Source organism: Thamnophis sirtalis, unplaced genomic scaffold (assembly GCF_051295495.1).
Source record: "Thamnophis sirtalis isolate CommonGarterSnake01/CBP01778 unplaced genomic scaffold, rThaSir2_p1.2 scaffold_7, whole genome shotgun sequence".
Taxonomy (NCBI): Eukaryota; Metazoa; Chordata; class Lepidosauria; order Squamata; family Natricidae; genus Thamnophis; species Thamnophis sirtalis.
Genome location: NW_028261387.1, coordinates 45,658,622 through 45,685,257, shown reverse-complemented (window position 1 = coordinate 45,685,257; position 26,636 = coordinate 45,658,622). Strand labels below are relative to the sequence as shown.

At 38.6% G+C, this 26,636-nt stretch overlaps 2 protein-coding genes across 3 annotated transcripts in view; one reads left to right on the top strand and one right to left on the bottom strand.

Annotated features, from left to right (window-relative positions):
- Nucleotides 1–22,747, bottom strand: part of LOC106539161 (uncharacterized) — a 75,378-nt gene extending 52,631 nt beyond the window's left edge. The window contains exon 1 of the mRNA XM_087719903.1: nucleotides 22,439–22,747. The gene's annotated coding sequence lies outside the window, so the exon portion shown is untranslated. The remainder of the gene's footprint in view (nucleotides 1–22,438) is intronic.
- Nucleotides 22,748–24,010: 1,263 nt separating this feature from the next.
- FKBP5 (FKBP prolyl isomerase 5) overlaps nucleotides 24,011–26,636 on the top strand; it is a 52,737-nt gene continuing 50,111 nt past the window's right edge. Inside the window, exon 1 of one of the 2 annotated variants that reach the window (XM_014053859.2) lies at nucleotides 24,011–24,115. The gene's annotated coding sequence lies outside the window, so the exon portion shown is untranslated. The remainder of the gene's footprint in view (nucleotides 24,116–26,636) is intronic. The other variant, XM_087719900.1, reaches the window with a different exon arrangement.

The window sequence follows — 26,636 nt, the reverse complement described above, 5'->3', positions numbered from 1 at the left end:
TGGGAGTGAAAGTGTGATAAGTTTGGGATAAGTGTGTGTCATCTTAAGAGGCAATTTCCTAGCTTCTCTTCCCATGAGCTCAATGGCCCATATCTTATGCACACACCCAAAGGGAAGAAATGGATTGTACAAAGAACTGCCCAGTGTCTTTCATGGCAATGGAAGTGCAGAACACAGCAACTAGACAGAGGGTATGTCCCAAAGCAGACTTGCCAGGCCAATGAATTGCTGATCTCCCAAGGCTCCTTCTCCATATTCCTGTCTTGTCTCCATGGGAAGTCTGGTTTCATACAAAGAAGGAAAACATTCATCCTGGAACAATTAAAGCCAACCTTGGACTGCCTCAATATGGTCTGCTAACAAGATAGTTTGTGTGTGTGCATCTTGAGAACATGTCTTTGGTAAATCCTTACTGGAGTATATTTTACCACACCAAATGGAACACATGACAGAGTCCATAGCCTAATAGATTTTATAAAACGTGAGGCTGCTCTTGAATAATGTAGATATAAGTGGCAATACTATTTTAAGTATTAAGTACTAGGATAACTAAGGACAACTTAAGCCTCATTTCCAATGGGTTGGGGACAAGATGAAGGCAACTACATGAATTATGGTAGATGTTTCTGTGGTTAGTAGCAGGCAAATAAAAGATTTAAGTCTCCTTGTTTGGGTTTAATCTCTATTGCATGGAGGGACACTGCCACTGCAATTTAATTATCATTAATGTAATGATGATAGAGAACAGCCACTGATGTTCTTTTTCTCCAAGCACATCTCTAATCTTTTTAGAAGCCATCAAAGCCTAAGGACCCTCACACATCTTCTAGCAGTGATTGTTACATTGTATGAAGAAGTCTGGTCAGCAACATTCTCCTAGGAGACTCTCTGATTTATTTTTGCTTCCATCTCTGCAAATAGAAAAACCCAACCAAACAAGTAATTTAGAGCAGGGATCACCAACCTTTCGGACCTTGGGTTCGGACTACTAAATTCATAATTTTAAATCCCGTGGACCACTGATATGATCTGCCTAATGACTAGCTGGGTAGGCGTGGCTAGGTGGTCATGTGACTGGGTGGGCGTGGCCAACTCGATGTCACTCACGTCAAGGGGCACCTCACCAGCCTCTACTTTCCCCTCCTCTCCCAGCCCCTCCTCACCCAGGCTCCTTAAGGCCCCAACAGAAATCAGTTGTTGGAGCTAAGCAGCCACCACAAGAAAGAGTTGGCAAAACAGCTGGCTCAGTTCATCTGACCAAGAAGGAGGCTCAGTAGAAGCATATCACTGAGTACTATGAGCATAGGTTTTCCAAGCAGAGGGAAGATCTGGGGGAGTGCAAGGCCACATACTGGCGTCTGGAGTTCAGCGGGCTGAAATAGTCAGCCAGTTTCAGGCCATGATGCAGTCCCACTGGAACAAGGCCCTCTGGCTCTTTGCCACCAGAGGAGCTTCCCTCCAGCCTTCACCCAAATCCCCGCACCAGGAGACTGAAGCAGGCCCCAAGTCAGGATTTTTGCCCCCCCCTGCACAAAAAGACCCCAAAGGGGGAGACTCTTTGCAGCAACACAAACGTTCATTGCACAAATCTGGCCCAGGCTAATCTGCAATGGCTAGTCACACACCTCCAGGAAATTTACCAGCCGGGTGTGTATGTGTCTGTGAGACAGAGAGTCAGGGAGGGACACTATTCCTTTGTTGTTCTCTCCTGCTCTAAGTATTCAGCAACTTCTGAACATGGGGGAGGAGAGCACTTAATCCAAGTTCCAACAAATGAACAGAAGGAAATGACTCACCAACAGTTTTCTTGCCCCCACAAAGACAAGGATATAGGATTTCATACAGTTAGAGCATGGTCCTTTATTTCTATAGATGCAAATTTAGACATAGTTTCCATGATTTAAAAGAAATGATTTACATCTTGCTAAATAAAGATTCCCTCAGGTTGAGTTCAACTCCTGGTGTCTGCATGGAAGGCATGTCCGTGTTGTTTTCTTAGTAACAGTGCTGAAGTGATTGGCCTCAGCCTTCCTCCAAGATCTTTGTTTTGTTTTTGTTTACTTTCTAGAGTATCCTATATTCCCTGGTGGTCTCCCATACAAACATTAAACAGGTCAAATCCGGCTTAGCTTTCCTCAACATCAGCCAAGTTTGGCTAGTGCTGGAAACAGTGACTACGTGACCTGAATGCCATGTATTCAGCTTGTTGTCCAACTGCTAACTATGGATAGACAAGTTCAAGCCTAAATTTTCTCCAAAACAGGAAACAGTCATATTAGCTAAGCTGTGACGTCAAGATGCTGTGGTACATGAGCACAGAGAAGCTTCCAGTAACAACATGAGTGAAAAACAATGGTAACTTTGCAGAATCTAGAAGTACAAATGGTGGAAGTTCTATTGTGCAAGACCACGACAGTGTATACCAGCTGAAATAGTTGTGCTTAAAAAGACAAATAATAAAAAGCATAGACAAATACTAGGGTAAGAGAAAAGTGATGAATTTGATAAGTCATGCAACGATAAATACCTGCCCTCTGTGTGTGAGGTTTATTCCCATAAATTATTTGATAATTTGTTATCCTGAATAGTGTGAGATTTTAAGACACACAAAAACAACATTTTTTTTAAAAAAAGAGAGAGATGATGGAGCAAACTAGTGTTCTGGTTTTCAATTCGGAAACAAATATGGATTTCAATCAGTGTAAATAAAAGCTAATTCAATTCCCCAGGGAAGGAGGACTATATCAAATAAAAAAGAAAGAAGAAGTTATGTGACAAGTTAAAGAAAAGCCAATTTATTGTTGCATAAGCTTTCATAGAAAGTGGGAAGAGATAATAATGTTGTTTCTTCCATCTGAAACTTATTAGGCTGCTTCTTCAAAGCTACTAAGATGCAGTAGCTGGGTTTTGATCCCTCTCCAATCTTGTACTTCATAAAAGTGGGCAGCTGCTGAGTTTCTTGCAAAGATTATCTGATCCGGAATAGACAGAAACCTTTCCTGGCAACATCAGGGTGAAAGCGCCGTATCTTTGTCTTGCTAGTGTAGTAATTGGCTGTGAGACTGACAAAAATTAAACTGTTGATTTTGGCTGTTCTTCACAAAACTCCAGGCATCCCAAAGGTGAGTAATGTTGCATCTCTATCAATCAGCACTCACAAGAGAATATTGGTTCTGTGCTGTATCTCTGTATAAGCAAACAAAAGGCCTCAACCTTTTGAAAATCGTGTACTAAGTAGCACATTCAAGCATGTAGTAAGCCTGTCAGCAAAGAGCAATATAATATTTCTTTTAGTACTCCTAAAAAAATATGATTCTACCGTAATGACTGAGAAACTAGTAAGCAAGGAGTAGAAAATCAACCATTCAAGTTTTCTCCCTTATTCTCCCAGATTTTTCATATATTTCCCCATATTTACAAGGTTGACTCAGCCTTCCACCCTTCCAAGGTAGGTAAAATGAGGACCCAGATTGTTGGGGGCAATGTGCTGACTCTGTAAACCTCTTAGAGAGGGCTGTAAAAGGACCATGAAGTGGTATATAAGTCTAAGTGCTATTGCTATTGCTATATTGGCAGATTATTCTAGAGAAGAATGCAATCTGACTAGAAATTTCACAGCTTTAAACCCAAACCTAACAGTAAGCATCTACTTTTCATTCCATTTAGCTTTAACTTTGTGTGCAATGCTATCTTGTCAGAAAAAACACACAGGGCACTGCAACAATTTTATTGCACTGTTTATTATCAGTGCAAAGCAAGTCACAAGCAAGCCACCGAATCAGTCATCTTTTATATCAGATTCACGACACTGCAAAACAGACAGCCCAATCAGCCCTAAACCGGACTAAAAACCTTCTTGCTCTTCCTCACAAATCTGTAAATCATTTGTATATGAATCAAGATAAATGCAACCCTAATACAGTAAAAAAATTATTTCATTTAGGAAATGACTGAAAGTGCTGTCAGAGAAAAAACAAAACCCCAGTTCTTCTGATCACTGGAATTCATATTTCATCTCGCATAGTAATTATTTTGGAATCTCTGCAATAAAACCTTCAATCTGGGATAGGAGCAATCACTGCTGTCCTTTGGTGCCATTGTTTCGTGTTACATTACGTTGTTATGTGACACAAATGCTGTTAAGATGCTGCTGTGCTAATCAGTCTTCCTATTATTCAAACCCGCCAGATTGTACAGTGACAACAAAGCTTAGCACCGTTGCTCCTGTTTCACATCACCAGCAATAGACGTGTTTATTTGATAACTGTGAGTTTCGTAGAGAAATGACAGTCAACCAGAGCTTGCTTTCCTGGCCAGACGGTCTATAAGCCTATAAGGAGTACTTTATTCCTTCACTTTTTGATCCAAAGCAAAACACAAATCTCCCCCATCCCATTAAAATAACAAAAGCAAAAGAAAATTCCAGCAGTTCATGAGATGACAAGCTGCCTAAAACAAAACCCAATTATTGCAACTCCTTTCCCAAGCTTGCACCCAAGTCAAGGATATTGGGAGGTTGAAAGGAGAATGAGCTGAATATGCCCTCCCATGCTCACCAAGCAGACCAATTCAACACAAACTTGAATAAAGCTGCTGCTTCTACAGTCACATTTGAGGCCCAAAAGATTTCCTATTGGCAACAATCCTGAGAAAAGCATTAAGAACAAACCAGGACAAAGGCACTGGTAAACCCCCTGAGCTGATCACCAAAGGGCTCACAGACCCACTAAAATGTACTCTCATATGTTACAGCAATAACTGGGAGCTAGCCTCTGGTTCTTCCCAAGTGCTTCTTGATGAGTTTCATAATCTTGTACAACCAAGTTGACTTTTTCAAATTAGAGGGGTAAAATAGCAATTATATACTGAGGTATAACATCCCTACAATGCCCCTCTCAAGCCTTTCAGAACATCTGTTATTAGGACTTCCAGATTGTTGGAATCCTTTAGATAGCATAGCAAATAGGAAAGGAATAGGCTGCAAAATCAGGCCAGTTTGAACATGGCTTGCCTATACAGGTAGTCCTCGAGTTACAACCACAATTGAGCCCAAAATTTACATTGTTAAGTGAAACGTTTGTTAAGTGAATTTGCTCCATTTTACAACTTTTCTTGCTATGGTTGGTAAGTGAATAACTGCATTTGTTAAGTTAGTCACAGAGTTGTTAAGTGAATCTGGCTTCCACATTGACTTTGCTTGTCAAAAGGTTGCAAAAAGTGATCACATGATCCCGGGGCATAGCAACTGTTATAAATATGAACAAGTCGTCAAGCACATGAATTTTGATCCTGTGACCATGGGGATGCTGCAATGGTCATAAGTGTGAAAAACGGTCATAAGACACTATTTTCAGTGCCATTGTAATTGTGAACAGTCACTAAGTGAACTGTTACACGTTGAGTATTACCTGTAATGACTTCTGCAGAATGGGCACTCTAGTTGTAAGAGTTAGGAGCTTTTGCAATGAAAATAACATAACATAGTCGCCCATTTTAAAAATTGGAAATAGAAACATTTCCTGATCAGCTATCCTTCAAATTATTAGCAATTTCAATATTTGCACACCTTGGCTTCCACTTTCAGTCATAAATGTTTTATAACTGGCATAACTGAAATTTTCTATTCCTACTTATAGCTCTATTTTGGAAAAGTACTGATGAAGCTATGAAATGTAAGCCTATGTCACTAGTCAGATACACTGTTTTCTCATATACATGGCGACTGAATGCTTTGGTAGAAAAAAAAATCTTCGTAGCTTATTTTCTTTTTTTCCCCTTCAGAGTTAAGATATAGAAAAAAATGCTTCAGAAAGCTCCCTTTCACCTCTTCTATTTTTCAGGATAGATACTATCTGGAGTATGATCATCAATACTCAAATGCCTTAGGTCCCATTCAATCAAAAGTAAGGAGTAGTCATTGTGTGTTGTTATCATCGCTAGAATTATGTACCCATATTGTGAAGGACCCCATCATTTCTGGTTCCTTTCTAAGCGTTGGAGATCAAGCAAAGACTCAAGTATTAATAATTTAAGGCTCCAGTATCAAGATATAAAAACTGATTAAAATATGATTCTTTTAAGTAATAATTTCCATTAAAGAAGAGCCTAAGAGATATTTTCTTCGTCCCTTTATTGGAACTGTGTGTTGGTGTACATAATTTATAGAAGAAACTGAATTGTATGCATATAATGCAAGATGGATATTTTGACACATCACTTTGTAGAGGTGAGAAACTATATTAGTACAAATTTCTTTTTTTTAAACCTGCACTTTAATCTATGTAAATGTAGCCTCTTTATTTTGATGGAAACTGTTAACTTTCAAAACTGAATTTGCTGATAAAAACATTGATAAAAATGTTTAGAATTGTCTTTTTAAACAACTATGACCGCTTCATGCCATTCTGCACAAAGCTATGCAAGATAAGTAGATAACTGAAACAAAACATGGAAAATATTATCCCCTAATTAATGGCATGATGTCCTTTTCCCCCTTACCCCCTGCTTGAATTTCCCCCAAAGCAATCCAGCATCACAATCTTTTGCCTGCTCATTGCCTGCTTAGATGGAAATTGTCTAGACAAAGGTTTGCTAGTAAAGTTTTCCAAATGCATAACAAACACATGGGAACAGTCAGGTGAAGAACTACATCATACTGTCCTCATGATACCACTTACTGAACGTAATATGCACCAAATGTTTTTCTGGTCCTTTCAAAACTGTAGGGCAGATGTGTTCTGAGAGTAGTTGCAAACATTTAACTGCCTATGACCTTTTGAAGAATGCTAGCATTGCACTTGGAGAGAGAAGTCTTTCATGGGGTGAAGCACTGATGCTGACTAAATCTCCATGTGTATCGTGAAATGGTACAGTCTCATGAGAAATGGATTACGTGCCTTTCCTGAGCATTTTAATCAGCTCTAAATGTTCTGGAGCCACATAGTCATGAAATAACCATGGTAACGCTACCGCTGGGTTCAGTCATGGTACCTGAATACTGAAAGGTAGATAATGAAACACCATTTTTTAACTAAAGTCTTCGCAGCAATTCTGGAAAAGCTTTGGTGACCAAAATAGTGTCATGCTGTTATGATTATGTATATTAATCGGGAACAAATAGAAAGCCATTTAAAGGTAAAACCTTCACCATAGATAGTTTGTTGACCAAATGCAAATGAATAATTCACTTTATAAAAAACCTGAATTCCTATTCAATTAATCAAATTAGACTTATTCCTTGAATCTCGCTGCATCCATATTATTATTATTATTGTTATTATTATTATTAGATTGTTATTCCCACTCCTACCCCCCCCTGTCTATATAGTATGTGCCTTCACATTGTCTTCTGTAAAATAAAACTGAAGTTATATCCTATATCTTTTACTTTAAGTAATTGGGAGTAATCAGAGATTGACTTATCTACTGATGCTACCAGTAACGATCTGAAGATATATCTTCCACCTTGTGTAATGGCAGTCACAACCTATAGCCATGTAAATGGAATGATAAGGCAAGAGGCATATAGTCAATGACACAAGAATATGGAAAATCTGAAGAAGAAAAAGTAATAAAAGGCTAAAGCACAGACAGAACAATCTCATATGAAAAACTAATAAAATAAAATGCTTAGTTTGGTTGTCTCGGAAATAAGAAGAAGAACAAAGAAAGGAGGGTCCACAGCTTGGAAAAGATGGTAGGGATTGTAATATATAATAGAGAGCATGCAAAACTGCTCTGCTTCAGTCTTTTCCTAAAGGGAAGCTATATTTATTTAAATATTCAAATAAACCTATACAGAGAAAGTGATACAAGAGGAGAGCAGCAATTAAAGTCCCTTCCTTCCTTCCTTCCTTCCTTCCTTCCTTCCTTCCTTCCTTCCTTCCTTCCTTCTTTCCTTCCTTCCTTCCTTCCTTTTCTTTCTCCCCAATAGGGTGACTTTTAAGGACACCAAGGTCAAGGAATGAGAGCCAGTTTGGTACAGTGGTTAAGGCACCAGGTTAGAAATTGGGAGATCATGAATTATGGTCCCATCTTAAGCCCAAAGCCAACTGGGTGACTTTCTCTCAGTGTTAGGAAGGAAGCAATAGCAAGCCACTTCTGAAAAAATCTTCCCAAGAAAATTGCAGGTACTTGTCCAGATAGTCTCCGAGAATTAGACACAAGTGAATGGAAGAAAATAAAAGTTCAAGGGGGGGGAGGGCATTCTTTTATGCTTTCTTCTTTCCCAGAGCTGAGTAGCTATAATGCCTCTGCCACTTCCTTCTCAAGGTCATGACCCTTGCCGCAAGGGGCTTCATAGGCGATGCACCTACAGAACCATGCAGTACACTAGGAAGACACTGGTAATTAGTACAACTTGAATAGGAGAGATGCTACGTGATTGTATCAAAGCAGACACTGGTATTTAGATGCAGCCCATTGCAATATCCACTGATTAAAGTGGCTTAACTAAGGCATTGCTGATCATAAGAAGGGACTTCCGATTCAGGAAAGGGGGGATAGTTGGTGCACAAACAGATCTGTGCAAAGATGTTCCTGGCCACAGCTGCCACTTGCTCTTCAAGCAGGATCTGTGAATCTAGGAAGATACCCTTATTATGCACCAATTGTACCTGGGAAGTATCACCCCATGAAGTATTTAAAATAAAAAGTCTGGGGCACACAAAGAAACAATGAACTCCATGTCACTCAGTTTTCTCAGGGTTGAGCTTAATCCATCTAGACCCCAATAGCCTATAAGTGCTGGGACAAATGGGTCTACCTTCTATAGCAAAATTAGTGCCTAGACATTATACCAATTAAGATCTTATGCTGCTAGCATTGACTAAATGGGATGAAGTGAGTTCTTGTGAATCTTTATTAGCTGGAAAGTTCCTTGATTCACTCTGTCACCAGAGATAAAACATCTGAGCAGTCTGACCAAGGTTGACTTATGAAGATTGTTATATTGTGATTGACACAACCTGAAAGCTCTAAAGGGGGAAAATATCAGGAGGATAGAAACTGCATTGGCTGAGAGGGAGGTTACCCAAGCCTGCCCACAGTACATTTAATTAGATTTTGAGTAATGATTGCTTCACTTTTGCATCTGCTCCCTATTCAGCTGGAGGTGGAAGACAACAATTCTGAGGCATGTATTTTGATCACCACTCAACTGTTTTAGCGTAAGTATTAACAAGATGTCAGAACAGAGTGATCTTACATAATATATGTGTTGGTGCAATACACAGGCAACAATAGGGTAAGTTAAGGATATTGTGGCTGCCTCAACAGAGAAAGTCTTGGCATTCAACTTATGCACATCATTTTAATCTAGATGAACATCTTATTTATTTTTAAATTGATACCAGCAAAGAGGAATTTGGAAAGATGTGAGAATGCAAAATGGGTATACAAATTTGTCTTGAAGACCTAGGAGCAGTGTGGATGACAAGGAGAAAAAAATCACAACAGGCACAAAAGTTTAAAAGCGGGGGGGGGGGAGGTGTGTTTATTTCATACTAGTGTGGGAGTTCAGTCTGTTGACTCTCTGCCTGGATAATGAAATTATCTGGCATTGCCACACAAATGCACATATTATTAGTTAAAACAATTTGTATAGGAAAGTCTCAGTGTTATCTCCATGTCCTAATCACCTTATATGTTCTTAAGTACAAGGGCACTTCCATTGCAACCCCTTAACATGTTGTTTCCCAATACATTGTTTTGTTCTCTTCGTACAACACACTTCACGAGCCTTGCACATAACATCCTGTTTATAGGAAGAAACATTTCTTTAGTGGCAATGGTACGTTAGACACCATATAAACAATAGATATAAAATTGTTGCCTTCCAGAAGATGTCAAGGACGAGACATATAAGATTAGAATTAAAGAAAACTACCATACTAAGGACTGAATGTTGTAATGTTGGATGAAGCAGCATTAATTGGGAATATAAAAAATGATTACACCTTTACTTCCATTATTATGGTTTGCTAGATATGGATAACCTACTCAAATAAATACTACTCTCTCAAAAAAAAATTCATAAGGAAGATATTAGCAGCATATCTGTTGCAGACACTGGTATCTTTAAAATGGAATAACTCTCTGTGTTGGGACTAAGAATCTCCCCCCCCTCTCTCTCCCTCCCTCCCTCCCTCCCTCCCTATATATATACAGGTTCGATTCCCAACAAGGGTGTGGCTAGCTGATGAGAGCTAAATAGCTTGAAATAGATCTATACTAGTCTCCCTTTATTTATTTATCAGCATATATATATAAAATTCTATATATATATTAGAAGTAGTGATCTTCCTCCCATATTTGGGCATACCAGGGGTTGTGACTTTAAATATATACCTTTCACCCTGGCTTGGCTGATAAGGAGTCGAGCTCTGTAGCTCATATATATATATATGTTTGTGTGTCTGTGTGTGTGTGTGTGTGTGTGTATGTATGGTGTCTATATATGTATGTATGTATGTATGTATGTGTGTGTGTATGTATGTGTGTATGTATGTGTGTATGTATGTATATGTGTGTGTGTGTGTGTATGTGTATGTTTCAACATAACTCTGGAATGCTTTGAGAAATTTCAACCAAACTTGGTATACAGATGACTTACTCTCTGGAAAAAAATATTGTGGGGGTAAGACACCCCTGAAACCCCTTGGGGTGTGTGTTCTGTTAAGATACAGCCTGTTGTGCCTTAAAATGGCTTCTACCGTATTGCTGTAAAATGGCTTCTACTGTACAGCACAGTGGAGTTGTGATGGTAATGGCTTTACAGTACTCCACAAGGGGGCTCCCTCTGTTAAGGGGGAAAAATCCAACATCAGAAATTATGTTTGGTCCGGACAGTTCCCCCCTATAAATGAATACCTGGGCAATGCTGGGGTATTGGCTGGTTTGGAATAAATTGAAAGCACGATTGTCTCCTAAAATCCCTTTATGGCTGCCACCCCAGGAAGCTTTTTTTCAGAAGAGATATGATAATTTGGTTACAAACTTGGTTGACTTATCCTGATCCACTGATCTTCACTAAAAGAGAACCTAGATTAAAAACAAAAGTTGGAAAGGAGGTTATATTTTTCAATAGGCTGCCTATGTACAATTGCCAGAAAGATTTACACTGGACAAAAAGTTTTTTTTTGCCGATGAAGAAACAGACTTTAAAAGAAACTTATATACTAATGGAAACCATCTCATTGCCAACAAATATAAATTATTGTTGAAAATGAACCATAAGGATGAATATATTAATGAGTATATGATTAAATGCGCAAAAGAATTGGATATAATACTACGCTCAATCAATGGAAAAATGTGGATTAATAAATGAAATTTTAATTACCTATAATATGAAATATACTTTTCGTAAAATGACACATCTTCTGACTTCTGAAAAAATGTCAAACTGTATATAATATCATTCAAGTGTTGAAAATGTAATCAATTTGACAGTACTTTTTATCATCTTTGGTGTACATGTAAGACTGCCAAGTAGCATTGGGATCAGATATGTTGTTTGATTCAGAAAATATTAAAAATGAATGTGAAATTCAAACCAAAAGCTTATCACAAAGAAGCAGATTGAATGAAAGCATGGAATTCTATTTTCTATATATGACAATGGTGGCAATATTTTTATATGCACAGAGATGAAAACAAATTCCCACTGAAGAGTGGATTCTGAAATTAATGAAATTGGCAGAGATGGCAAAACTGACTATTTTGATAAAAGACAAAAACCTATCTAGCTTCATTTCTATCTGGAGACCATATTTGGACTTCTTGCTTCAGAAAGATAAAAAAATGAAAATTTGATTTTAGGATTCACTGATTAGATCTGTTATAATTACATAAAGTATATTTCAATATTATCATTAGACCTGCTCTCTCTCTCTCTCTTCCTCTAACAATATCAAGAGCTCATCTGAGAAAGGATGAGAAAGTGCTATGAGGATACAAAATAAAACCAAAGCACTGAAAATGAGAACATTTGAATAGATTGATTAAAAAAAGAGAAGAGAAAGAAATTTGCCAACATTAATATATACTTATTCTTGAACTTTCTGTTCCCAATCATTTTACATGATTAAATTAAAAATTAAGACACATAATAATTTTAAACAACAACGAACATTTAATGACAGCAAAGATACAATTATCAAAAAGATCTATATTGGCTATGTCACAAAATTAGTATTCCAGTTCTCTGAAACAAATGACACTCTGCAAACCGTTGCCTCTGTGTCTGCAGTAATGATTCATCCACAAAATTAACTAGACAGTTTTGTATATTTACTATTGAAGGAAACAAGAGTAAGGGGCCCTAGTCAGGGGTGTTCTTGCTTTACCGGATATATAACCCGTGGTAGCCCCTCACTAATTGACTGATCCTTTTTATGTTTCCTGTAATTGTTTCCTGTTTCCACAGATTGCCATAGGAACTAGGATGCTCCCTTTGGACATATATAGAGCACTGAATTGGGTGGAAGATGGGAGATTTATGTAGTTATAATACATGTTTATTATTCATCCAGATTTTAGAAATCATTGTTTTACAAGTCATTGTTCCAATAGAATGAGGCAGATTTCCACTGGAATGCCTGATAACAAGTGTGTTTATGAGTGTGTGTTGTGTCTGGGACAAGTATTTGTGTGAAGGCATACTTGCATCACAAGCAGGGACTTCCCTATACTTGTTGACTCCTTGTAATAGAGTCTTAAAGGAGACTTCTGCATAAGTATGTCAACACACAGTTGGATGCCAGCTATAATATTAATGGCATCACAGGTCTGAATATTTATTTGAGTCTGCATTATCTTAAATTCTGTGCATGCCATATATGGTTTTGCCACCCACTAAGAATGCCTATAGAGTCTTTGTAACACTTTTAGTCATTTTTATGAAGAAGATGCCAGTGGTTGACAGCTTGATTTGCGGGGGGGGGCAGCTTTTTGTGTCTGTTTATCTGTCTAGAAATGAATCTGATAGGGAGATGTGTAGGAGAAAAAGTGAGACAGAGAAAAATCAACAGTTAAGCAAGAAGCAAACAAACAGGTAATTTATCTCATCAGAAGCGATGTGGTCAATTAATATTCTGAGACGTAACTTCACAGACTTGAAAGCAAAAAGCACAAATTTATACTAACCAAGTGATTTGTTTCAATACAATAGCAGAGTTGGAAGGAACCTTGGAGGTCTTCTAGTCCAACCCCCTGCCTAGGCAGGAAACCCTATACCGTTTCAGACAAATGGCTATCCAACATCTTCTTAAAGACTTCCAGTGTTGGGGCATTCACAATTTCTGAAGGCAAGCTGTTCCACTGATTAATTGTTCTAACTGTCAGGAAATATTTCCTCAGTTCTAAGTTGCTTCTCTCCTTGATTAGTTTCCACCCATTGCTTCTTGTTCTACCCTCAGGTGACTTGTTTCTGCTCTACTATTTCTTTAACAAAATAACTGTATTTTTAATGTGTGCAAAAGAAAGTTGTCTTTCTTATTTCACTTTGTGTACCTCTTATTCATTATTGTTTTTAAATTGTACCATGAAGAGATTTAGTCACAAATGAAACAATTTACAGCAACCCCAATAAGCAACTATAGATTTCTGTTTTTATGTGTGCTGAACTCTCAAGAAATACTAGACCCAGAGTATTGGATTATTGCCAATAAAGCAAGCCAGAAGGAAATACAGAATACGCTCTTAACCAGGGATACTGGTCAAGGAATTTATGGAACCTAGACGATAATGTACAGTAACAAAATAAATATGAATAAATATTTAATTATGTACAATATATTACTATAAATAAAACCATGGTTTTGTGTATATGTAAGGCTAGGGGTATCTAAGAATAGCAAAGGGATAGGAAAAGAGACGGTTATAGATGAAGTACATCAGAAGATCCAAAGAGAAAGGACAAAGACAGTGCTAAAGATAGGAAAAAAAGGAAAACAAGAGGAATATTTCCAGGAAAGCTGTTAATAGAACTGGAGCAGAAGATGGAAAAAAGTTTTGGCAGGAAGAGAAACAGTGGGAGAAAATGTAGCATACTAATAGCATTGATCCATCTGACATCTTTTGATTTGCACTGATGATGTTACCTAGTTGGATAATGAAATGTCTGCAAGCAAAAATGAAAGTCAGAGAGCATCAAGAATTCCAAAGTGCCCAAAACACTTTGGGAATTTTGGGAATTTATGCTCCCAATCAACAGCAAGATAGATTCTATAGAAATCTTCATGCTAAATTAGTACAATGGGACTATAGTTCCTGTATACTATTGGGTGACTGGAATGGAGTGATAGACACTAAGAAAGATAAGAAGATTTCCCGCCTAAATACCAAGATGCGAGCAAAGTTACCCAAATCTTTCTTTGACATTATGGATGATTTTGAATTGAGAGATATTTGGCGAGAAAGAAATGCAGAGGAATGTGACTTCACTTTCTTCTCGGACAGGCATCAATCCCTCTCAAGGATTGATTTTATTCTAACCACTAATGATTTGCTTTCTAGGGTCAAGAAAACAAAGATTGCAGCTAGGATCCTTTCGGACCATAACCCAGTTTGGATGGAGTTGGGAAGGGTAGTGCAGGCAAGAAGGTCTTGGAGATTGAATGAAAACTTATTTAGATATGAAAAGTATATTAATGATTGTAAAAAATTACTATCTGAATATTTTGTTTTGAATATGAATAAGGGTACATCTATGGAATTTGTATGGGACGCAAGCAAAGCGTATATGAGAGGAGTTTTGATGAATATAAATAAAACACATAGACATAAGCAAGGGTTAAAACGTACAGAACTGGAAGAGGAAATTAAGAGAAAAGAGCTGGAGTTAACAATGAACCCAGACGATACAAAGGTTAAGGAAGCTATTAACATATTAAAATCTCAATTTGACATGTTGATCTCTGACCAGGTGGCTACTAATCTATTATATGCAAAACACAATACTTTTTGTAATGCAAACAAACCTGGCAGATGGTTAGCTTATCAGATTAGGAAAAAAAGGAAAACTCGAAATATATCTAAACTGATTTATAGAGGGAAGGAGGTGTTTCAACAGGAAGAGATTCAAAAGGCTTTCTGGGAATTTTTTACAGAACTGTATAAAGGGGATAAAATTAATGGTTTAGACATAGACAAATATTTAGACAAAGAGAAAATACCTTCAGTTAGAGAAGAACACAGGCAAAAATTGAATCAACCAATAACCTCCGGGGAAATCCTGCAGGTAATTAAGCAATTAAAGTCAGGGAAAGCACCAGGTACAGATGGCTTGACAGCGGTTTACTATAAAAACTTACAGTTAGAAATGGTAGAACCTCTTAGAGAATTATTTAATATGATTCAAACGGAAGGTAAAGTCCCTCCATCTTGGAAGACAGCGTTTATATCTTTGATACCCAAAGAAGATCAGGATACTACTCAACCCAAAAATTATAGACCTATTTCATTACTGAATGTAGATTATAAAATTTTTACTAAAATATTAGCAAATAGGTTAATGTTGGTCACTCAACAATTGATACATACGGATCAAACAGGTTTTATACAAGGGAGACAGATGAAAAGTAATGTTAGATTAATTATTAATGCATTAGAATATTTGGGAAAGAACAACCAGATCCCTGCTGCGTTTATATTTTTGGATGCTGAGAAGGCCTTTGATCGAGTTAACTGGCAATTTCTGTTGATGATACTGCAAAAAATGCAGATAGGAGATAATTTTTTACAGTCAATTAAAGCAATATACCAACAGCAAACAGCACAAATCATAGTCAATGGAAGTCTAACAGACTCTTTTCAAATTGGAAAAGGTACAAGACAGGGCTGTCCTTTGTCCCCATTATTGTTTATTATAACTTTGGAAGTATTGTTGAATAAAATACGGGGCTTGGATGGTTTAAAAGGGATCAAGATTAGGCAGCAAGAATATAGAGTCCGCGCTTTTGCGGATGATTTGGTTATAATATTGGAACAACCGCAGGAATCCAGTATGGTTTTAATGAATATGATTAATCAATATGGTCAAGTGTCGGGCTTTAAAATAAACTTAGGAAAAACCAAAATATTAGCTATAAATATGAATATTAAACAAAAGGAAGAATTAGGAGTGATGCTAGGATGTGAGGTAGTTAAAAAAGTCAAATATCTTGGAGTTAACATTTTAACTTCAAATGGGAAATTATATAAGCATAATTATGAACCACTTTGGCATAGCATACAGACAGAGATGAAAAAATGGGAGAAATTGCACCTATCTTTGCTGGGTAGGATAGCGGCAGTGAAAATGAACATTCTACCAAAATTTTTATTTCTCTTCCAAATGTTACCTATACTAAAAAAAGATGCGAACCTTTTAGAATGGCAGAAGGGTATTAACAAATTTGTGTGGGCAGGAAAGAAGCCGAGGGTAAAGATGAAAATAATGCAAGATGCACGTGAGAGAGGAGGATTGAAACTACCTAATTTAAAACTATATTATGATGCAGTGGCATTATCTGTAATTAGTGATTGGATTCACTTAACCAATGATAGAATATTGAACATTGAGGGACACGATCTGCTATTTGGTTGGCATGCTTACCTGTTATTCAACAAAAAATTGGATAAGAACTTTAAAAGTCATATTTTAAGAAATGCTTTATTGCGGGTCTGGAAGAAATACCAATATAAATTAAATGACAAGATACCCATGTGGGCAATTCCTAGACACGCAATTGAAAATATGAATACAGCACAAAAACAGGACAGAATTACTTACAGACAGCTTCTTACCTCGGAAAGGGGGGTATTACAATTAAAATCTTTAGAGGTATTAAAAGAGGAGAAGGTAGTTCAAACATGGTTCCAGTATGGGCAATTACAGGCTAGGTGGAAAATAGATCAAAAAATTGGTTTTATTCAAGTTGAGGATAATCTGTTTAAACAAATAAGAGATCAAAGCTTAATGCATATAAAGAGGATATATAATGTATTAATACAGATGGATTCGGAAACAGAATTAGTTAAAGATTGTATGATAAAATGGGCTCAAAATATTGAGGAACCAATAATGTTGGATACATGGGAAAGAATCTGGGTAAGAAATGTGAAATTTACACAAGCTCAAAATCTGAGAGAAAATTTTTACAAGATGTTCTATAGATGGCATTTAGATCCTAAAAAGTTGGCTTCTATGTATCCGAATGTACAGCCTAAATGTTGGAGGTGTGGTTCTCTCGATGCTACATATTATCATATATGGTGGACCTGCCAAAAGGTTAAGGCATTTTGGATAAAAATATGGTGGGTCATGCAAAATGTTTTTAAAAGAAGGATAAAGTTTAGTCCTCAGTTATTTTTACTAGGTATATGTACTGACTTTACAGTGGTAGAGACCAATTTGACTTTGCACCTGATAACTGCAGCAAGACTGTTGGTGGCGCAATATTGGAAGAAGGAAGACTTGCCTACAATCCAAGAATGGACATTGAAAGTAACAAACTTAGCTGAAATGGCTAAAATATCGGCATATCTCAAAGATCATTCAAATGAGAGATATAAACGAGACTGGAAAAAATGGATTGACTATATACAAAATAAATACGGGACTAAGAAATTCCAGTTAGCCTATGCTTAAGATCAGAAATGATTTAAACTGTTAAAAGTTAGTTCAGTAAGAAGAAGCTAAGGTCAATCTAGAATGTCATTAATTTCTTTATTTCTTTTTTCTCAATAGATTTTAGACTGTGTTAGTTAAAAATCCATACCGGGTACGGGTTCTGGGAAGTCGGGGGGGGGGGGAAGGAGGAGGGGGGGGGTGGAGGGAGGGAGGGGTACACACAACAAAAAAAAATTGTACTTCAATGTTTTAATGATTGACAAATGACATATTTGTGTTTTTTTAAAGAAAAATAAAAAAGTTCTGTTTAAAAAAAAAAAAAAAGAATTCCAAAGTGCAATGCTGAGCTATAGATATTCTCTTCTGTTGAAACATTTAAGCCTCTAATGAAGCCCTTTACTGAAGAGAGTACGGTAATACCCTCATAGATTAGCAACTGGTTAAAGAACAGAAAAAAGAGAGCAGAAGTGGACAATTTTCATATTGAAGAGATGTGAAAAGTGCTTCCTTCTCCAGGAATCAATATTTTGACTCCGTATCTGCATCATAAAATATATCCATATCTTTCAGCTTCTTGATGTCTGAGCTAGAGTTAAGCATCAGTACTAAAATTTGCAAATAATATCAAATTCTTCACAGCAATAAAATCAAAACATGACTGTGAAAAACTCCGAATTATTTTCACCAAATAGGGTGAATGGGTCATAATATCATCAAATTCAGTTTGGTGTTACAAAAAAGAAAGTGATAAGATACTGGTCTTAAATGCCCCCCGCCACATACACTTAACATACAGTACGTGTGAATGAGGTTTTTCCTAGTAATGACTGACCAGGAACATAATTTGGGAATGATGGTAAGATAGTTTAATTAAAAATGCTAACATAACTTAGTTGTGACAGTTAAGTTGCTTCTGAGGAAATGATTGTTGCCATTTTGCAATTCTGCTGTTAGTGATAGCATTTTAGATTAGAGATTCAAATGTATGCAATCCTGTTTCATGCTATTCATATTCTGTCCTAAGGTCAATATTATACAATATGACTGTGTTTTCTGCTCCTGAACACCATGAAGAAATTACTACTGAGGCACTTAGAACATCAAATCCAAGGTTAGGAATTAAGAAATAGCCCACCCAGTGTCTTGACACAGTCCTTGAAAGCCGAAAGATATGTGTTTCCGGATTAACTCTTGCCTAGAACTCCAAGCTACACTGTTACACTGCGAGTTGTCCTTTTTTTGTTTATTGATATGTTTCTAATGGAAACACATTAGAGGGGCTTGTTGACCCACACAGGATTAAATATCCTTGAAAAGCAAAAGTGGACCAATAAAACTACCCAAAAAAAGCCTGGCTAATAACTGAGCCAATCACTCTTTCAGCCCAACTCACTTCACAGAGCTGTTTTGTAAGGAACCCAGGAGGATTAGGTCTGGTCACAGCCTTGAGTTATTTATAAAAATAATAAAGGAGAGATTAAAAAATAAATAAAAGATAGCTACTCAGTGCTTCATAATTTCTAGCATGCTACCCAGGGGTGGGTTGCTACCGGCATTACTGCCAGTTTGATACGCAATTTTTTTTTGCCGGTTATGCACGTTCCACGCGTGTTCGCATTTGCATCTAAAAAGATCTGCACATGCACAAAGCGTTAGAAAAGGGAAACAAATTACATTTCTGCAGTGAAAATCGTTCTACGTATGCGCAGGACCAAAAATCAAGATGGTGCCGCTGGAGGTGAACCAGTTTGGGGGCGTGGCAGGCATGGGTCGCTGCCGGTTCCAGCAACCCAGGCCGCCAAGTTACTACAGGTAGGAACCCACCTCTGAGGCTCCTATGAAATGAATCTTCTTTACCAATTTTTTTTAAACAGAGTAAACCACAATATGCAACACAAAAGGAAGAATTTTGTAATGCTCATAAATTATGCAGATTAAACAGATTTTATTTTAGACACTCTCTTTTAGCAATAGCAATAGCAATAGCAGTTAGACTTATATACCGCTTCAGACAGTGTTAGGCATCCCGTACTATTATCCTGTACTATTCTTTGGATAACTCAAAAGACAGTACCTTCCCAATTTAAATGGACATTGCTTGCCTCTTTTTAGCATGAATTATTGTCTCTCAAATATGGCATACTCCACAAAAGTGGCTCTTGCAACTCTTAGTATTGGGAATCTGGGAGTTACAGTCCCAATGCACCTGGGGAGGCTTTTGGTTATAGAAGATTTAAGAGGTGCTTCTTGAAAGTAAACAGTGTAATTTTTCGGATACTGGTTGAAATGCCTGGAATTCAATTCAATCCAGTAGCTAAACATGACATCCCAAACCATCCACACAGTCTTTAGGGAAAATCTGATTTCTGTTCCTTCTCCTAGCTCCTTTTGCATCTGGTATCAACTAAATAATAGATCCATAAACCTGATAGATACTGGTTAAAGCAAAATGATATGCTATAAATATAGTTTCAGTATGTCTGTGCAGAATTTAGAAAGCTGATTTTCAGCTTCAGCATACTGAAACAAATTGAGTGATAGCAAAACAATCATCCATTATTACACTACATATCAGTGGTGGGATTCAAATAATTTAACAATTGGTTCTCTGCCCTAATGACCAGCTGGATAGGAATGGCTCGGTGGTCATGTGACTGAATGGGCGTGGCAACTTGACGTCACTCATGTCGATGGGCGCTTCGCCTTAGCTGTTGCAATGTAATAAGGGTTAACCGGAGAGGCAGTTTCTGTAAGCAGGGCAATAAACATTAGGCTAGAAACAACACCAGAATGTTTCCTTCCTGCCTTCCTTACAGGATTAGCCCTGTAAAATGGAAAAAAACAAAATGAGATTTCTTCCAACAACCGGTTCTCTGAACTGCTTGGAAAGTTACTAATCGGTTCTCCCGAATAGGTGCGAACTGGCTGAATCCCACCACTGCTACATATCCAGTTCAAGTTTTTAACCAGCAATAGTAAATGGCCCTGTAAACCAGGGGTGTCAAACTCAAGGCCTGTGGGCTGGACCTGGCCCGTGGTGTGCTTAGATCTGGCTCGTGGGGCCGGTCTGGAAATAGCAAAGGATCGGCCCACAGTGCCTCTGCTAGTAAAAATAGGGCACGGGCAGGGCATGTGCACTCCCCCGCAACCACTTTTGGTCTCTGGAGTCATCCAGGAGGACTTCCAGGCCCAAAGCGGGGGGCCCGGAGTATTGCAGGAAGCTGTCCTTGACTCAGAAGGTTATAAAAGGGAGGAAAAGTAAAATATTTTACCTTTCAGGCTTACAAGATTCTGCTACCAGCCTATGTCAATAATTTATAGTTCTAGTCTTCCTATGGAGTCGGTTTCTTCATCTTCTCTCTCTCTCATAAGGTGATCAAGCAGATAAAGTAAGTATTAAAAAAAAAATCCCAGAAATGTACACCTCCCTATTTTTATAAGTTTATAAAACCATGTCTGTGGAGGTGCGATTCCATGTCACGCCTACCATGGCCACCCACACCATGGCGACCCACACCCCCCACACCCACCTGGCCCTCCAGGGTAAAGGTCCTGATGTGGCCCTCAATGAAACCGAGTTTGATACCCCTGCTGCAAACTGTTCTGGCAAAAACTGTGCATATGAACATTTTATGCTGTATAGCAGACATTACAAACTTAGCAAGTGCTAATGAAACCCTCATGTTCCTGAACATTAGGACAGTACTATAGTCATACAAACTGAAAGCTAGTTTCATTATCTCTGGTTGCTAAGAGGTGAGAAAAATACAATGAATTGATGTTTAGACATACTTACCATATACCCAGTTAAATTAATGGGACTTCAGTTATGACTAACTTAACCCACTGATTGGAACCAGTCTTCTCTTAATATGACTTTTCTGGGCTCAACTAAATAGATCATAGAATAGTCAGTCTGAAAAAAGACTGCAATAGTTGGCTTGTAGGCAGTTAGACTCATCTATTACAAATCCTTGACTAAATTAAAAAGGTTATCCTGATACATTGGACAATATGTGTTAATTATTAATGTGCTCCTTTATTTTATAAGATCTATTATTAACAAAAATACAAGTGGCAGATGACATGATAAAGCCATTGTGGAGTATGGCAAGCTTCTGAGTAATTCCTTCCTCTTTATCTGAGTATGTTGCATGCATTCTTATTTTTCTCTCACTTTCTTTTTTCCAAGAAAGAGCCTATAAATATATATAATCACCAGAGGCACACAGTGCAACTCCTATCAGTATTAGTTGTAATCCAAAAGCATGAAGAGCATCAGATTGGGGAAAGATGAAGGCATCAGCTAATTTTAAAAGAAATTATTTATTCTTATTCCTCAGTAGATAAAGCCACAAATTACCCTCTCCCACACACACATTAGATTAGGCAACACCCTTTTTATATTTAAGAATAAAAGTAGAAATTTTCCATCTCTATAATTATCCTGTCATTCTTTTTTAAATATTTGAGGAATTATTTTTCAAACAATATTCTGTAGTATGGGTTATCTTGAACATGTAATTAAGTCCCCCCCTTACAGACCTGACCACATGCACAAAACATAAAGAAGATGTTGTTCAGAGTATGCTGCCAGTTCTTATCTTCAACTCACAAAGTTAAAGAAAATAAAGATTCCATAGCATTAACTCTGTCCTCCTCCCTTGTTATTGCCTGCAAAAATGAATAAATGTTGAAATGCAATTAAAAACATAATGCAGAGACATAGAGGTGAGTTGATGGCAGAGAGGTGGGTTTTTTTTGGAGGGGTTTTTTGCTGAGTGATCAGACCATGATGAAATTACGCCTTGTCTTAATGCTTACCTTCACTTTCTTGGGAAGTGGGCAATTTTTCACCTTTATTTCTGAGTACTGGTGAATAAGATACCTAGGTTTTCAAAAGCCAGCTTCCATAATAATCCTCAGCTATTCCTACACATTCCAGCCCAACTTTCTAGAGCCGCTGACAAATAACCTCCTGCATCCTAGATCATTGATTAGCTTAGTTCCATCGGAGCCTCTTTCCCAGCAGAGCCACTGTTGTTGATCTCTTCTCTTTTTTTTTTTTTCGAGCTGCTGATCACAAATGTTGGAGTGGGAGGGAGGGGGAGAAGGAAAGAAAACGAGACTGGATTGAATAAAATGGTCTCCTGCGAAAGAATCTTGGCCAGCAGAAAGGGTTGAGATTTCATAACATTACGGACGTTTTCAGAAAAACAAAAACATGCACGATCAGTGGTGGACTGGTAGTAAGGAAAAAAAACCCAAACGTGATGGCTCCATCTATGGGTGCGTGAGCCAGGTATACAGCTAGAGAAGAAAGCATTATTTTAAACTGTAGGTTTCAAGCAGGATTTATTCAATATTCCAAGTTGAATGAACCTGTAGCAAATTCGCCCGGGGGTAGATTTTACTCGAGCAGCGTTTCTCCGCAGGCGCTGATTTAAATACGATCATCTTCCTAGCCACGGATTTTAACTTAAGAATTCTTAGGAACGGGATCATCTTCTATCATAATCGTACGACTTGGTAAAATAGAAAGCCCACATGTTGGGAAAAAACAACAACATCGAACTATTGGGGGGGGGGGACGTTTTTGCAAGATGATTTTGCCAGGTCCTCTTACCTTCCAACCCAGAGCGTTGGAAAACACCTCTCCTTTTTTTTATCACGAGAGGGTGCCGAGAAAGTTATACCTGGGTCGAGTTGGGATACTTCTAAGTACATACAAGATCAAATTACACCCCGGCCAAAACAGTCGCCTGTGATCTTTGGCGGGAATTTGTCCCCACAGCCTGCCCTCTACCTGCCTTTTAAATAAACTTCAGAATACGGTTTGGGTAAAATCCCGTTTACGCTACGTTGCTTTAATTGGTAGGGTCTGCCCACCTACCCTCAGGTTAAAGTACTTCAACTGGAAGAACACCACCACAAAGGGGGGAAATAAGCAGTAACAGCAGAATCAGAACACAGCCTCCTGTGGGATTTGTACAGCACTCAATGAAAGATGTTGCCCGTCCAGGGCATCCCTGAAGATCGCATTGGGGGGGGGGGTGGTTAGAGACGCTATTGCCAGTTGAGCTAAGTAGTGGAGTTCATCTGGGTGTGGGGGAAGAGACGCAATGCTTGGGATTTTACTCTGTCTGGCTCAATCGATCAACCCTTAAAAAAAATATTTTCGCAGAAGCAAGGGAGGGCACGGCGGACGGGGGGTGGGGTGGGCGGACTGGGAACTCGAGACTTCGGACTCCCCTCGGGCGGCTAATTGTCGATTGGAAAAGGAGGCGTTATTTACATACGGGAAGGGAGACGTGGCCAATGAGAAAGCGCTCTAGGTGCCCTGGCTCCTGACGGGCAAGCGCCAGGGCCAGTAAGGCACGGGAAGGCGGGCTTTTCGCGAAGGGGGACTCGCGGCCAGCGCCGGTAGCTCGTGTCATTCCCGGTTGGGTAAGGCGGCGGCGGCGGTGGCGGCGGAGTCGGAGCGGACGGCGGCAAGGGCAGGTACCCGGCATTGGCTCTCGGGTTGGGGGCGTCTTGGCTTTGTGAAGAGAGAGAAAAAAAGGCGCCCTGCTTGTGTGCCTCGTCTCCTCAGAAAAGCGGAGAGGCTTCTTGGCCGGGGTGACTCCACAACCTCATCAGTCGGCGTGCGGAGCGTTGGGGGGGGGCTTTTCAGCCACCCTCCCTCCGGCCCCCTATCTTTCCCCCTCAGCCCCACTGGAGAGGCCTCTTTCATTCTCTTTCCTGCAGGGAAACCTCAGCAGTCCAGGCTGTGGGTCGCTTGCTGTGTGGTGGCGACTTGCTCTCTCTCTCATCCTCGCAACAGCCGCCACTCATTCCCCCCAACCTTCCTCCCCTCCGCCCCGCCGCCTCTGCTTTTCCAGGTCCGCTTTCCTGGGGCCAACGAGCTTTCTGTTCCTTTGCAAGATGCTGAATGGAACGGGTCTGGTTTTAAAAGGAACGTTTGTGGTTAAACACGAAAAGAAAACGAGAAATAACACGCCCCTCACCATCACTTTGACATGGAAGCCGGCCTAAGGACGATTGCAAATGCTGCGTCTGGTCTATAGGACGGGCGGGGAGAGATAGAGAGATTGAAAGAGAGAGGGAGAAAGAGAGAGGGAGAAAGGCGCGAAGGAATAGCCGGTTTGCTCCCAGCACCACCCCGGAGCAATTACGGCTTCTGGGAATGTTGACACACCTTGCATTTGCAGCCTAGATTTCGTGTATGGTCCATTTTATAAACAATACAATCGTAGCAGTAAATGTTACTAGCACACAACAAGAGGAAGGAAGGAAGGAAGGAAGGAAGGAAGGAAGGAAGGAAGGAAGGAAGGAAGGAAGGAAGGAAGGAAGGAAGGAAGTTTTTTTGTGGCCACTCTCCCCTTTCTCTAATTGTGGAAGGATAATTTGGAATTTGGTTAGGGTGGGGAAGAGAGCCTCCTTTTGTTTCCTTCAATCACAGCCTTGGGAGATGGCTGGTTTGGAACTAGACTGCCAACCGAAGTTAACCATAAAGACCAGAGGAAAGACTTCATAGAGACAGTGAGCTATTTTTCTTTTGAGCCACTCTCTGCTAAAGAGATGTGTCCCCAAGTTCTCAGAATTTTCAATTTACCTGGTGGACTCTTACCTTTGTACCTTTTGGGGTTGGTTGGTTTGTGTGCTTGCTTTACAGATTGAGAATGAAGTCTGGACAACAGTTTGGGCAGATTTATCATTTTCATTTTAAACAGCCAAGCATATAATTATAGTCAGTAAGCCAAAGGTATTTTAAATGGGCAAGGCCCATTTAATCCTATAAATTTTGGTCTCAATTGACAAAAACCAATGAAAAACTTTGTTCAGATAGAAAGAGAGAGGAGGGAGAGAAAGAGAGAGTATTGTCCCAAGCTTATATGCTTTAAAAAAAGTATTTGTCAGAACCTGCCTACAAATGTCTTGATATGTAAAAGAACAAAATAATGGACCCCATGATCAAAAAGTTTTCTATGCAAGAGCCACTGAATTTATTAGCAAGGAGAAGCCCTACAAAATTAGGGTGAAAACATAGTTGTCCTTTTAGTGGTTCCTATTTATTTTAAATAGGGCTGCGCATGAGAAACTGCTGTCAAATTTATGCTTGAACCATGAAAACAAATGTATACTAGGTTTGTTTGTTTAGATTCATATGGCCATCCCTCTCAACACAGTCACTCTGGGCCATGAACAATTATGTTACAACTAATTACATTGGTTAAAAATAACATGTCTGTAATAAACTTTAGCAACCAGATACTTTTATTTCCTTCCCATCTAATTCATTGGTGAATACACTGTCATAAAATATTTATTTGTCAAAAAGTAGCATTAAAAGTAAAATTATTTATTAGATTTATATGTTGCCTTTATATTCTACAATTCTAGTGAGCGTACGTAATGTTCCTTCCCCCACCTATTTTCCCCAACACAACAACCTGTGAGATGCGTTGGGGTGAGAAAAAAATGACTTATCCACAGCCTGCTTTCATGCCTAAGGGAAAACTAGAATCCATAATAATGTCCCAATTTCTATTCCAGTGTCTTAATCACTATACAAAAATGGATTCTTTGATAAAATATATATTTTAGGTTTATTTAAAATACCAGTAGTTTTTTCCGTAGCCTTCACAGGGGTTATAATTGCACTTAAAGAGCACTTTTGTTTTGCAAAATTAAATGTTCATTAGTAGAACCAGCTGAAAGTTAGAAATTGGTGATGAAGAATTTTGAGTGAAAAATCTATTTGGGAGGACTGAAACCCCTTTAAGCACAGCTTCCTTATAGTTTTCATGTTGCATAGTAACACTTTTCAAGAATGCCTACATAGGAAAGACAGCTGTAAAAACCCAGAGTATGAAGGAAAACTTAAGGTTGTAAGAATAAGTGCTTTCAGTTATCTTCCATTAAACTTTATATTAAACTTCCTCTTTTGAATAGTACTGTATTAATAAGGACTGCAGTTTAGAGCAATAGGATTTTCACAAATTAGTCAAAGTGTTTAAAA